At 42.6% G+C, this 13,759-nt stretch overlaps 1 long non-coding RNA gene across 1 annotated transcript; it reads left to right on the top strand.

Moving 5' to 3' along the window:
* The first annotated feature begins 124 nt into the window (after window positions 1-124).
* On the top strand, window positions 125-11,764 carry LOC143807779 (uncharacterized). The gene is made up of 3 exons (XR_013221797.1): window positions 125-893; window positions 4,394-6,719; window positions 10,220-11,764. It is a non-coding gene; the product is annotated as an uncharacterized LOC143807779 (long non-coding RNA).
* The last annotated feature ends 1,995 nt before the right edge of the window (window positions 11,765-13,759 follow it).

Below are 13,759 nucleotides of genomic sequence, written 5' to 3'. Positions count from 1 at the left end.
CCCGAATAGTACTATGAGTATGAGATTTAAATTAGAAGACGTACAACGACTCAGGGATCAGTATGACAAAGACAATGACCAAAATAAGGATAGCTGGTGGTCAGATACCTTTTCCTTTTCTTAACCCGGCCAATTGGTTCAGAGGGATCGGTGGGTGGGTTACCGGGATTATGCAAAGCCTAATACATACAGTTATAGTTATTGTAATTATATATGTATTATTCAAGGTTGTACTCAAGGGTATCTCGGTATGCACAAATAAATTTTGTGTAATGGATGCGAGAATATAAAGTTTTTTTTTTTTTTTGTTGTAATATCACAAAAAGAATGACTAAAATGATCGTCTATATGACAAGGTTTTGAATGGAATATGTCAAAGGGGGGATTGTGAAGAGCAGAACAAAAATGGTTACCTCAATGAACCATTTTAAAAAGAATTTGTGATAAATATTGACCTGTCCATTCAAGGACATTTTAGCTATAGTATGAAATCCTGTTTTTCTTGTCTGTGGAATTGCCTTTGTACTGTTTGTTGTGAAACTGCCGCCCACGAAACTGTTTTTTCTTTCTTTCCTGTTTTGTCTCTTTGTTTAAACATGCAAAACTTGTATAACCACTGAACCTACCGATACAACTATATAAAGAAGGGATAGCACCTTGAAGGCAGGCGTGCTTCAGAGACTTCCCAGTGATACACTATACAAGACGTGTCTTGTGTATTATTTCTGGTGATTCCCCACTTCCAAAGGCTGCTCCGACTGAGTGAGATCCTGACATTTCCTGGCGCCTGAACAGGGACCCGAGGTCTGTGTATTCCTTCAAGAACACCGGCAGAATACGAACGAAAAGAGAATCTGGGATAATGGACGGCAGATGAACAAAAACCTGGCCAGGTAAGAGACACTGTTAGATCTCTTATATCTGCCCTGCACTGTCCGTAAGATTTTCTGTGTCGTGTTCTTTAGCGGGTAGTTCTAGTAGAGGAGGATACCTATAGCTCGGGTTCTTGAACTATTTAGGAATTGACCACCTCACGGAGTACGGCATTGAATGAGAGTGAATGTGAATAAAAGGTGTGTGGAAGTTGGGAATAGCCCTATAAGCCGCCCAGGGTGTTGAAACAGAAGAAGTGACTGTCCCACTGGGCAACGTGGTTGCGTCCTTTCGGGGAGACCTCCGCGCCTATGGTTCAATCTCTGACCCTGTCTTTGACAAAAACCTGGTGACGGATAAGTGTATGATAGTATGAGCCCAGGACAGATAAATTAGCCTGGGACAAGAATACGTTGTGTATGATAGTATGAGCCCAGGACAGATAAATTAGCCTGGGACAAGATACGTTGTATGTTCTTTTTCTTTTTCTGTCTGGTTGCATTTGTGTTGTTTGCTATAGGTGTAGGAATCAAGATTTTCTTACATCAACACAGTTTAAACATCCTAGCTCCTTAGGAAGAAGGTAACGAGGTATTCTCATACCCAAACGCCACCTAGGGCAAGAAAAGACATCCTAGCTCCTTAGGAAGAAGGTAACGAGGTATTCTCATACCCAAACGCCACCTAGGGCAAGAAAGCTCAGGATAAGAAAATGGGGAATAAGCAAACAAAGTCGGAACCAGAAGAATTAGATATCTATACTATCATAAAGGAGAGAAGTGGTGAAGATGCCACTAAGGGGCTGAGAAAGATTTTTAGTAAGTTTGGAGTTACTAGGGCAGAAGCTTTTAGTAGAAAACTATGGTGAAATATCGCATGGTGCACGACTTACGGGAAATCAATAAGGTTTTGGCACCGGTCACCCCTGTGGTACCGAATCCTCATACCTTACTGTCTCAAATTCCCAGCACTGCTGCATATTTTACGGTAATTGACTTATCAAACGCATTTTTTTCTGTGCCACTACATAAGAACTGTTGGCATTTGTTTGCCTTTACATTCAAGGGTAAACAATTAGCATGGACAAGATTGCCACAAGGTATGGTACACTCACCAACTTTGTACTCTGAAGCAATGCAGACCGTGCTAAAAAATGTCATCCCAGAACCAGGAGTAGTCATTCTACAGTATGTAGATGATTTACTTATTTGTTGCCCTGATGAGCAGACGGCAGTTACCTCAACTGTTAATTTCTTAATTTTCCTAGCGCAAGAAGGCTGTAAAGTAAATAGACAGAAACTCCAGGCTTGTCAACAAACAGTCGTGTTTTTAGGTCACTGCATATCACAGGGCATCAGACACCTCACACCTCAACGTACGGAAGCCATACGTAACATGCTTGAACCCAGGAATCACAAACAGCTGCGTGCTTTCCTAGGTATTGTTTCACACTGTAGAGAGTGGATCATACATGCAAGTCAACTCATGCAGCCTTTATATGACTGTATTGCCAACACACCATATTCACTCAGTGAAGAGGCTAAACAGTCATTTTCCTCTTTGAAAACAGCACTGGTATCAGCTCCGGCTTTGGGACTCCCAGACTACACTAAACCTTTTCAATTGATGGCAGCTGAGATATCCTCACATGCTACAGGGGTGCTCACACAAAAACATGGAAACAAACAGAGACCGGTGGCATACATATCAGCTCATCTGGACCCTGTAGCTAGAGCCGCACCTTCTTGTGTAAGAGTAGTAGCCACAATTTCACTGTTATTAGATAAAGCTTCTGAGATTGTTCTTGATCACCCACTTCTAGTTCAGACCACTCATGATGTACATGGCATTCTTAACCAGGTCCAACCTAAACATATTTCAATGGCCAGACACCTCCGTCTCCAATGTTCCCTACTACTGCCGCCCAACATTTCCTTTGCCAGGATTCAGACTCTTAATCTCGCGTCTTTGCTCCCTTTAGAGTCTGAGGGGGGTACCATACCTGAGGAAACTGCACTCTCCAACTCCTTTGACCCATCAAAGTCAATGCATGATTGTGTACAATTAATGGAACAAGAGACTCAGGGCTTATGTAATGTACGTGACAAGCCACTCTGTAATGCTACATTTGAACTTTTCATAGATGGCAGTAGATATGCAGATATGAATGGACAATTTCATACAGGTTATGCGGTAGTAACTCAGCATGAAGTGCTGAAAGCAGAACCTCTCCCTGCTAATCAGTCTGCACAAGAAGCAGAACTTACGGCATTGGTTGAAGCTCTAAAAATAGCCAAAGATCAGACAGCAAACATATACACTGATTCTAGATATGCACATGGCATTATTTTCGATTTTGGCGTAATATGGAGAGCCAGAGGTTATATGACTGCTTCAGGCCAACCTGTTAAACATGCCTCCCTCATTAGACAGATTCTGGAGGCAGCACAAGAAACTAAAGAAATAGCGGTGATAAAGGTAGCTGCACATGTGAGACTCGACACCGAGGAAGCCAGGGGTAACGATAAAGCCGACAAGGCAGCAAAACAGGCAGCACGTAAACCCTTACATCATGCCCACACACTAGATAGCTCTGAAGATGATGAGGAGAGATTGAAGGAAGCTCAGAAACAGGTAGACGACGAAGAACGAGGGCAGTGGCAGAAAAAAGGGGCAGAAGATCAGCAAGGATTATGGAAAAAAGGAACTTTGTTGTGTTTACCCAGAGCCTGGTACCCCGCAGTGGCAAGTGACCTCCACCTACCCACGCACGTGTCGGCAAATGGTATGACGCTCAAGGTAAAAGAAAGGTGGTTGGTTCCAGGCTTTGGTAATTTTGCTCGGAACATGTGTGCTGCATGCGCTATATGCCTGGCACACAATCCAGGTCAGACCATTAAAACCCCAACCAAGCATCATGTAAGACCACTGTATCCCTTTCAAAGACTCCAGATCGACTACATCCAACTTCCTAGGTACAATGGATACGAATATGTGCTTGTGTGTGTGGACATGTTCTCAGGGTGGCCAGAGGCTTATCCAGTTCGTAAAGCCTCAGCAAAAACTACTGCCATTATAATAGCACATGAACTGATACCCCGTTACGGCATGCCTGAGGTGATCGAGTCAGATAGGGGTACCCATTTTACTGGGGAAATATTCCAGAATGTTATGAAAATGTTGGGAGTAGAAAACCAGTTTCACACTCCGTATCACCCACAGAGTTCAGGTAAAGTGGAAAGATTAAATGGAACAATAAAATTAAAAATCCAGAAGGCCATGGCAGAAACAGGAAAGCCTTGGACCGAGTGTCTACCACTTGCCCTGTATTCCATCCGAAACGCCCCAAGGGGGAAGGCTAAGCTGTCACCACATGAGATTCTTTTTGGTAGAGCAGCAAATTTGGGTTGTTATTTTCCACAACAACTGATGTTGAATACTGAGACTTTAACTGCTTATGTACAAGAATTACAAAAACGTTTAACTAAAGTGCATTCGCAAGTTTTTGCTTCCCTTCCAGATCCAGAAAATCTCGAAGGAGGCCACAAGTTGGAACCTGGTGATCAAGTCTACGTGAAAAGACACACCAGAAAGACTCTGGAACCGAGGTTTGACGGACCTTTCCAAGTCCTGTTAACAACTCCGACAGCAGTCAAGCTTGAAGGAAAGGCATCATGGATACATGCAAGCCATTGCAAAAAAGCAGTATAAGACTCATGATATTGATGTTAATAATGTTAACCTCAACGGAGGCATGGGAAAGACTGAATTCTCTAGCCCCTTTGAACAATAGATTCGTACAACATCATAGAAAATTAGTGCATGACTTGTTAAATAATACGCAACCCCTGGCAGATTGTTGGATCTGTACCCATTCACCAGTATCAGCCACAAGTATACCTTTTCTAGCAGTTCCCGTGTCAGCTGAAGAAATATTCGCTTGGCCTAATTGTTCAGACAACCTGGCCAACAACCAACCTGGCAATACTAGACTATGGAATACTACAATCGCCATACCAGTTGTGGGATGGGTAGAATTTCCTTGGTGGCAGGGCAATCTTACAGGAAAAATAGGCAACTTACAATATTTAGCATTCAAGGGAGGAAAATGGGTACCTAGGAATAAGACTGGATTAACTGATTTAGGACAGGTCCCCACTGAAAATCTACAGCTCAGTTTCAGTACAACCACCCCTTCCTCTGATGCTTTCAAACCTACAGTATTGGAAAGATACATACATAATAGAAAATGGGAACATTCCGAGTTGTTCCCCCAAGGTGATGCAAACAGTTGTACAAGTAAGCCGGGGAACCTGGTTTGTAATGAATCCAATGAGTATGTCAACGGAATGCATGTATGTGGGAATCCCGCAGCCGGGTACTGTAGCCCCTTGGGACAAAAACCCTCTTGGTGTATGCTTCAGAATGTATCTAGTTTTGTGGATTTGGCTCACAGATTGGTATTGCAGCACTCAGCTTTGTGGGATCTGCCTGAGGGTACATTTTGGATATGCGGAGGAGCATATAAATGGCTTCCCGTAGGTATAAAGGGTACTTGTACATTAGGACGCCTAACCCCGGCTACTTTCATAATTTCAAATAAACAAGTGAATATGCAAGCCGTGCCCAAGCACACATTGTATAAAAGAGCTGCAGATAACTCACCACGTCCCTCGGGGAGGCCGCATATAGTACAAATGGGAATTCCCAACAAAATTGCTAGTACCATTTTTATTTATCCTATGTTAACACAGATGTGGGATAAATTAGTTAGAGCCACGGATTATCTAGATGACCAGATCTGGGATATATTGGACATATTAAATACTAGTATAGCTGTACAGAATCAGCTTATAATAGTCACTAACCAACATACCCTGGTATTGGATTACCTAACTGCCTCACAAGGGGGTATGTGTCAAATCATCGGACCCACCTGCTGTCATTATATAGACCCGAATAGTACTATGAGTATGAGATTTAAATTAGAAGACGTACAACGACTCAGGGATCAGTATGACAAAGACAATGACCAAAATAAGGATAGCTGGTGGTCAGATACCTTTTCCTTTTCTTAACCCGGCCAATTGGTTCAGAGGGATCGGTGGGTGGGTTACCGGGATTATGCAAAGCCTAATACATACAGTTATAGTTATTGTAATTATATATGTATTATTCAAGGTTGTACTCAAGGGTATCTCGGTATGCACAAATAAATTTTGTGTAATGGATGCGAGAATATAAAGTTTTTTTTTTTTTTGTTGTAATATCACAAAAAGAATGACTAAAATGATCGTCTATATGACAAGGTTTTGAATGGAATATGTCAAACGGGGGATTGTGAAGAGCAGAACAAAAATGGTTACCTCAATGAACCATTTTAAAAAGAATTTGTGATAAATATTGACCTGTCCATTCAAGGACATTTTAGCTATAGTATGAAATCCTGTTTTTCTTGTCTGTGGAATTGCCTTTGTACTGTTTGTTGTGAAACTGCCGCCCACGAAACTGTTTTTTCTTTCTTTCCTGTTTTGTCTCTTTGTTTAAACATGCAAAACTTGTATAACCACTGAACCTACCGATACAACTATATAAAGAAGGGATAGCACCTTGAAGGCAGGCGTGCTTCAGAGACTTCCCAGTGATACACTATACAAGACGTGTCTTGTGTATTATTTCTGGTGATTCCCCACTTCCAAAGGCTGCTCCGACTGAGTGAGATCCTGACATTTCCTGGCGCCTGAACAGGGACCCGAGGTCTGTGTATTCCTTCAAGAACACCGGCAGAATACGAACGAAAAGAGAATCTGGGATAATGGACGGCAGATGAACAAAAACCTGGCCAGGTAAGAGACACTGTTAGATCTCTTATATCTGCCCTGCACTGTCCGTAAGATTTTCTGTGTCGTGTTCTTTAGCGGGTAGTTCTAGTAGAGGAGGATACCTATAGCTCGGGTTCTTGAACTATTTAGGAATTGACCACCTCACGGAGTACGGCATTGAATGAGAGTGAATGTGAATAAAAGGTGTGTGGAAGTTGGGAATAGCCCTATAAGCCGCCCAGGGTGTTGAAACAGAAGAAGTGACTGTCCCACTGGGCAACGTGGTTGCGTCCTTTCGGGGAGACCTCCGCGCCTATGGTTCAATCTCTGACCCTGTCTTTGACAAAAACCTGGTGACGGATAAGTGTATGATAGTATGAGCCCAGGACAGATAAATTAGCCTGGGACAAGAATACGTTGTGTATGATAGTATGAGCCCAGGACAGATAAATTAGCCTGGGACAAGATACGTTGTATGTTCTTTTTCTTTTTCTGTCTGGTTGCATTTGTGTTGTTTGCTATAGGTGTAGGAATCAAGATTTTCTTACATCAACACAGTTTAAACATCCTAGCTCCTTAGGAAGAAGGTAACGAGGTATTCTCATACCCAAACGCCACCTAGGGCAAGAAAAGACATCCTAGCTCCTTAGGAAGAAGGTAACGAGGTATTCTCATACCCAAACGCCACCTAGGGCAAGAAAGCTCAGGATAAGAAAATGGGGAATAAGCAAACAAAGTCGGAACCAGAAGAATTAGATATCTATACTATCATAAAGGAGAGAAGTGGTGAAGATGCCACTAAGGGGCTGAGAAAGATTTTTAGTAAGTTTGGAGTTACTAGGGCAGAAGCTTTTAGTAGAAAACTATGGTGAAATATCGCATGGTGCACGACTTACGGGAAATCAATAAGGTTTTGGCACCGGTCACCCCTGTGGTACCGAATCCTCATACCTTACTGTCTCAAATTCCCAGCACTGCTGCATATTTTACGGTAATTGACTTATCAAACGCATTTTTTTCTGTGCCACTACATAAGAACTGTTGGCATTTGTTTGCCTTTACATTCAAGGGTAAACAATTAGCATGGACAAGATTGCCACAAGGTATGGTACACTCACCAACTTTGTACTCTGAAGCAATGCAGACCGTGCTAAAAAATGTCATCCCAGAACCAGGAGTAGTCATTCTACAGTATGTAGATGATTTACTTATTTGTTGCCCTGATGAGCAGACGGCAGTTACCTCAACTGTTAATTTCTTAATTTTCCTAGCGCAAGAAGGCTGTAAAGTAAATAGACAGAAACTCCAGGCTTGTCAACAAACAGTCGTGTTTTTAGGTCACTGCATATCACAGGGCATCAGACACCTCACACCTCAACGTACGGAAGCCATACGTAACATGCTTGAACCCAGGAATCACAAACAGCTGCGTGCTTTCCTAGGTATTGTTTCACACTGTAGACAGTGGATCATACATGCAAGTCAACTCATGCAGCCTTTATATGACTGTATTGCCAACACACCATATTCACTCAGTGAAGAGGCTAAACAGTCATTTTCCTCTTTGAAAACAGCACTGGTATCAGCTCCGGCTTTGGGACTCCCAGACTACACTAAACCTTTTCAATTGATGGCAGCTGAGATATCCTCACATGCTACAGGGGTGCTCACACAAAAACATGGAAACAAACAGAGACCGGTGGCATACATATCAGCTCATCTGGACCCTGTAGCTAGAGCCGCACCTTCTTGTGTAAGAGTAGTAGCCGCAATTTCACTGTTATTAGATAAAGCTTCTGAGATTGTTCTTGATCACCCACTTCTAGTTCAGACCACTCATGATGTACATGGCATTCTTAACCAGGTCCAACCTAAACATATTTCAATGGCCAGACACCTCCGTCTCCAATGTTCCCTACTACTGCCGCCCAACATTTCCTTTGCCAGGATTCAGACTCTTAATCTCGCGTCTTTGCTCCCTTTAGAGTCTGAGGGGGGTACCATACCTGAGGAAACTGCACTCTCCAACTCCTTTGACCCATCAAAGTCAATGCATGATTGTGTACAATTAATGGAACAAGAGACTCAGGGCTTATGTAATGTACGTGACAAGCCACTCTGTAATGCTACATTTGAACTTTTCATAGATGGCAGTAGATATGCAGATATGAATGGACAATTTCATACAGGTTATGCGGTAGTAACTCAGCATGAAGTGCTGAAAGCAGAACCTCTCCCTGCTAATCAGTCTGCACAAGAAGCAGAACTTACGGCATTGGTTGAAGCTCTAAAAATAGCCAAAGATCAGACAGCAAACATATACACTGATTCTAGATATGCACATGGCATTATTTTCGATTTTGGCGTAATATGGAGAGCCAGAGGTTATATGACTGCTTCAGGCCAACCTGTTAAACATGCCTCCCTCATTAGACAGATTCTGGAGGCAGCACAAGAAACTAAAGAAATAGCGGTGATAAAGGTAGCTGCACATGTGAGACTCGACACCGAGGAAGCCAGGGGTAACGATAAAGCCGACAAGGCAGCAAAACAGGCAGCACGTAAACCCTTACATCATGCCCACACACTAGATAGCTCTGAAGATGATGAGGAGAGATTGAAGGAAGCTCAGAAACAGGTAGACGACGAAGAACGAGGGCAGTGGCAGAAAAAAGGGGCAGAAGATCAGCAAGGATTATGGAAAAAAGGAACTTTGTTGTGTTTACCCAGAGCCTGGTACCCCGCAGTGGCAAGTGACCTCCACCTACCCACGCACGTGTCGGCAAATGGTATGACGCTCAAGGTAAAAGAAAGGTGGTTGGTTCCAGGCTTTGGTAATTTTGCTCGGAACATGTGTGCTGCATGCGCTATATGCCTGGCACACAATCCAGGTCAGACCATTAAAACCCCAACCAAGCATCATGTAAGACCACTGTATCCCTTTCAAAGACTCCAGATCGACTACATCCAACTTCCTAGGTACAATGGATACGAATATGTGCTTGTGTGTGTGGACATGTTCTCAGGGTGGCCAGAGGCTTATCCAGTTCGTAAAGCCTCAGCAAAAACTACTGCCATTATAATAGCACATGAACTGATACCCCGTTACGGCATGCCTGAGGTGATCGAGTCAGATAGGGGTACCCATTTTACTGGGGAAATATTCCAGAATGTTATGAAAATGTTGGGAGTAGAAAACCAGTTTCACACTCCGTATCACCCACAGAGTTCAGGTAAAGTGGAAAGATTAAATGGAACAATAAAATTAAAAATCCAGAAGGCCATGGCAGAAACAGGAAAGCCTTGGACCGAGTGTCTACCACTTGCCCTGTATTCCATCCGAAACGCCCCAAGGGGGAAGGCTAAGCTGTCACCACATGAGATTCTTTTTGGTAGAGCAGCAAATTTGGGTTGTTATTTTCCACAACAACTGATGTTGAATACTGAGACTTTAACTGCTTATGTACAAGAATTACAAAAACGTTTAACTAAAGTGCATTCGCAAGTTTTTGCTTCCCTTCCAGATCCAGAAAATCTCGAAGGAGGCCACAAGTTGGAACCTGGTGATCAAGTCTACGTGAAAAGACACACCAGAAAGACTCTGGAACCGAGGTTTGACGGACCTTTCCAAGTCCTGTTAACAACTCCGACAGCAGTCAAGCTTGAAGGAAAGGCATCATGGATACATGCAAGCCATTGCAAAAAAGCAGTATAAGACTCATGATATTGATGTTAATAATGTTAACCTCAACGGAGGCATGGGAAAGACTGAATTCTCTAGCCCCTTTGAACAATAGATTCGTACAACATCATAGAAAATTAGTGCATGACTTGTTAAATAATACGCAACCCCTGGCAGATTGTTGGATCTGTACCCATTCACCAGTATCAGCCACAAGTATACCTTTTCTAGCAGTTCCCGTGTCAGCTGAAGAAATATTCGCTTGGCCTAATTGTTCAGACAACCTGGCCAACAACCAACCTGGCAATACTAGACTATGGAATACTACAATCGCCATACCAGTTGTGGGATGGGTAGAATTTCCTTGGTGGCAGGGCAATCTTACAGGAAAAATAGGCAACTTACAATATTTAGCATTCAAGGGAGGAAAATGGGTACCTAGGAATAAGACTGGATTAACTGATTTAGGACAGGTCCCCACTGAAAATCTACAGCTCAGTTTCAGTACAACCACCCCTTCCTCTGATGCTTTCAAACCTACAGTATTGGAAAGATACATACATAATAGAAAATGGGAACATTCCGAGTTGTTCCCCCAAGGTGATGCAAACAGTTGTACAAGTAAGCCGGGGAACCTGGTTTGTAATGAATCCAATGAGTATGTCAACGGAATGCATGTATGTGGGAATCCCGCAGCCGGGTACTGTAGCCCCTTGGGACAAAAACCCTCTTGGTGTATGCTTCAGAATGTATCTAGTTTTGTGGATTTGGCTCACAGATTGGTATTGCAGCACTCAGCTTTGTGGGATCTGCCTGAGGGTACATTTTGGATATGCGGAGGAGCATATAAATGGCTTCCCGTAGGTATAAAGGGTACTTGTACATTAGGACGCCTAACCCCGGCTACTTTCATAATTTCAAATAAACAAGTGAATATGCAAGCCGTGCCCAAGCACACATTGTATAAAAGAGCTGCAGATAACTCACCACGTCCCTCGGGGAGGCCGCATATAGTACAAATGGGAATTCCCAACAAAATTGCTAGTACCATTTTTATTTATCCTATGTTAACACAGATGTGGGATAAATTAGTTAGAGCCACGGATTATCTAGATGACCAGATCTGGGATATATTGGACATATTAAATACTAGTATAGCTGTACAGAATCAGCTTATAATAGTCACTAACCAACATACCCTGGTATTGGATTACCTAACTGCCTCACAAGGGGGTATGTGTCAAATCATCGGACCCACCTGCTGTCATTATATAGACCCGAATAGTACTATGAGTATGAGATTTAAATTAGAAGACGTACAACGACTCAGGGATCAGTATGACAAAGACAATGACCAAAATAAGGATAGCTGGTGGTCAGATACCTTTTCCTTTTCTTAACCCGGCCAATTGGTTCAGAGGGATCGGTGGGTGGGTTACCGGGATTATGCAAAGCCTAATACATACAGTTATAGTTATTGTAATTATATATGTATTATTCAAGGTTGTACTCAAGGGTATCTCGGTATGCACAAATAAATTTTGTGTAATGGATGCGAGAATATAAAGTTTTTTTTTTTTTTTGTTGTAATATCACAAAAAGAATGACTAAAATGATCGTCTATATGACAAGGTTTTGAATGGAATATGTCAAAGGGGGGATTGTGAAGAGCAGAACAAAAATGGTTACCTCAATGAACCATTTTAAAAAGAATTTGTGATAAATATTGACCTGTCCATTCAAGGACATTTTAGCTATAGTATGAAATCCTGTTTTTCTTGTCTGTGGAATTGCCTTTGTACTGTTTGTTGTGAAACTGCCGCCCACGAAACTGTTTTTTCTTTCTTTCCTGTTTTGTCTCTTTGTTTAAACATGCAAAACTTGTATAACCACTGAACCTACCGATACAACTATATAAAGAAGGGATAGCACCTTGAAGGCAGGCGTGCTTCAGAGACTTCCCAGTGATACACTATACAAGACGTGTCTTGTGTATTATTTCTGGTGATTCCCCACTTCCAAAGGCTGCTCCGACTGAGTGAGATCCTGACATTTCCTGGCGCCTGAACAGGGACCCGAGGTCTGTGTATTCCTTCAAGAACACCGGCAGAATACGAACGAAAAGAGAATCTGGGATAATGGACGGCAGATGAACAAAAACCTGGCCAGGTAAGAGACACTGTTAGATCTCTTATATCTGCCCTGCACTGTCCGTAAGATTTTCTGTGTCGTGTTCTTTAGCGGGTAGTTCTAGTAGAGGAGGATACCTATAGCTCGGGTTCTTGAACTATTTAGGAATTGACCACCTCACGGAGTACGGCATTGAATGAGAGTGAATGTGAATAAAAGGTGTGTGGAAGTTGGGAATAGCCCTATAAGCCGCCCAGGGTGTTGAAACAGAAGAAGTGACTGTCCCACTGGGCAACGTGGTTGCGTCCTTTCGGGGAGACCTCCGCGCCTATGGTTCAATCTCTGACCCTGTCTTTGACAAAAACCTGGTGACGGATAAGTGTATGATAGTATGAGCCCAGGACAGATAAATTAGCCTGGGACAAGAATACGTTGTGTATGATAGTATGAGCCCAGGACAGATAAATTAGCCTGGGACAAGATACGTTGTATGTTCTTTTTCTTTTTCTGTCTGGTTGCATTTGTGTTGTTTGCTATAGGTGTAGGAATCAAGATTTTCTTACATCAACACAGTTTAAACATCCTAGCTCCTTAGGAAGAAGGTAACGAGGTATTCTCATACCCAAACGCCACCTAGGGCAAGAAAAGACATCCTAGCTCCTTAGGAAGAAGGTAACGAGGTATTCTCATACCCAAACGCCACCTAGGGCAAGAAAGCTCAGGATAAGAAAATGGGGAATAAGCAAACAAAGTCGGAACCAGAAGAATTAGATATCTATACTATCATAAAGGAGAGAAGTGGTGAAGATGCCACTAAGGGGCTGAGAAAGATTTTTAGTAAGTTTGGAGTTACTAGGGCAGAAGCTTTTAGTAGAAAACTATGGTGAAATATCGCATGGTGCACGACTTACGGGAAATCAATAAGGTTTTGGCACCGGTCACCCCTGTGGTACCGAATCCTCATACCTTACTGTCTCAAATTCCCAGCACTGCTGCATATTTTACGGTAATTGACTTATCAAACGCATTTTTTTCTGTGCCACTACATAAGAACTGTTGGCATTTGTTTGCCTTTACATTCAAGGGTAAACAATTAGCATGGACAAGATTGCCACAAGGTATGGTACACTCACCAACTTTGTACTCTGAAGCAATGCAGACCGTGCTAAAAAATGTCATCCCAGAACCAGGAGTAGTCATTCTACAGTATGTAGATGATTTACTTATTTGTTGCCCTGATGAGCAGACGGCA

The sequence above is a fragment of the Ranitomeya variabilis genome, chromosome 1 (genome assembly GCF_051348905.1).
Source record: "Ranitomeya variabilis isolate aRanVar5 chromosome 1, aRanVar5.hap1, whole genome shotgun sequence".
NCBI classification, from domain to species: Eukaryota; Metazoa; Chordata; class Amphibia; order Anura; family Dendrobatidae; genus Ranitomeya; species Ranitomeya variabilis.
Note: the sequence above shows the minus strand (reverse complement) of the source record. Positions and strands in the feature narration are given on the sequence as shown.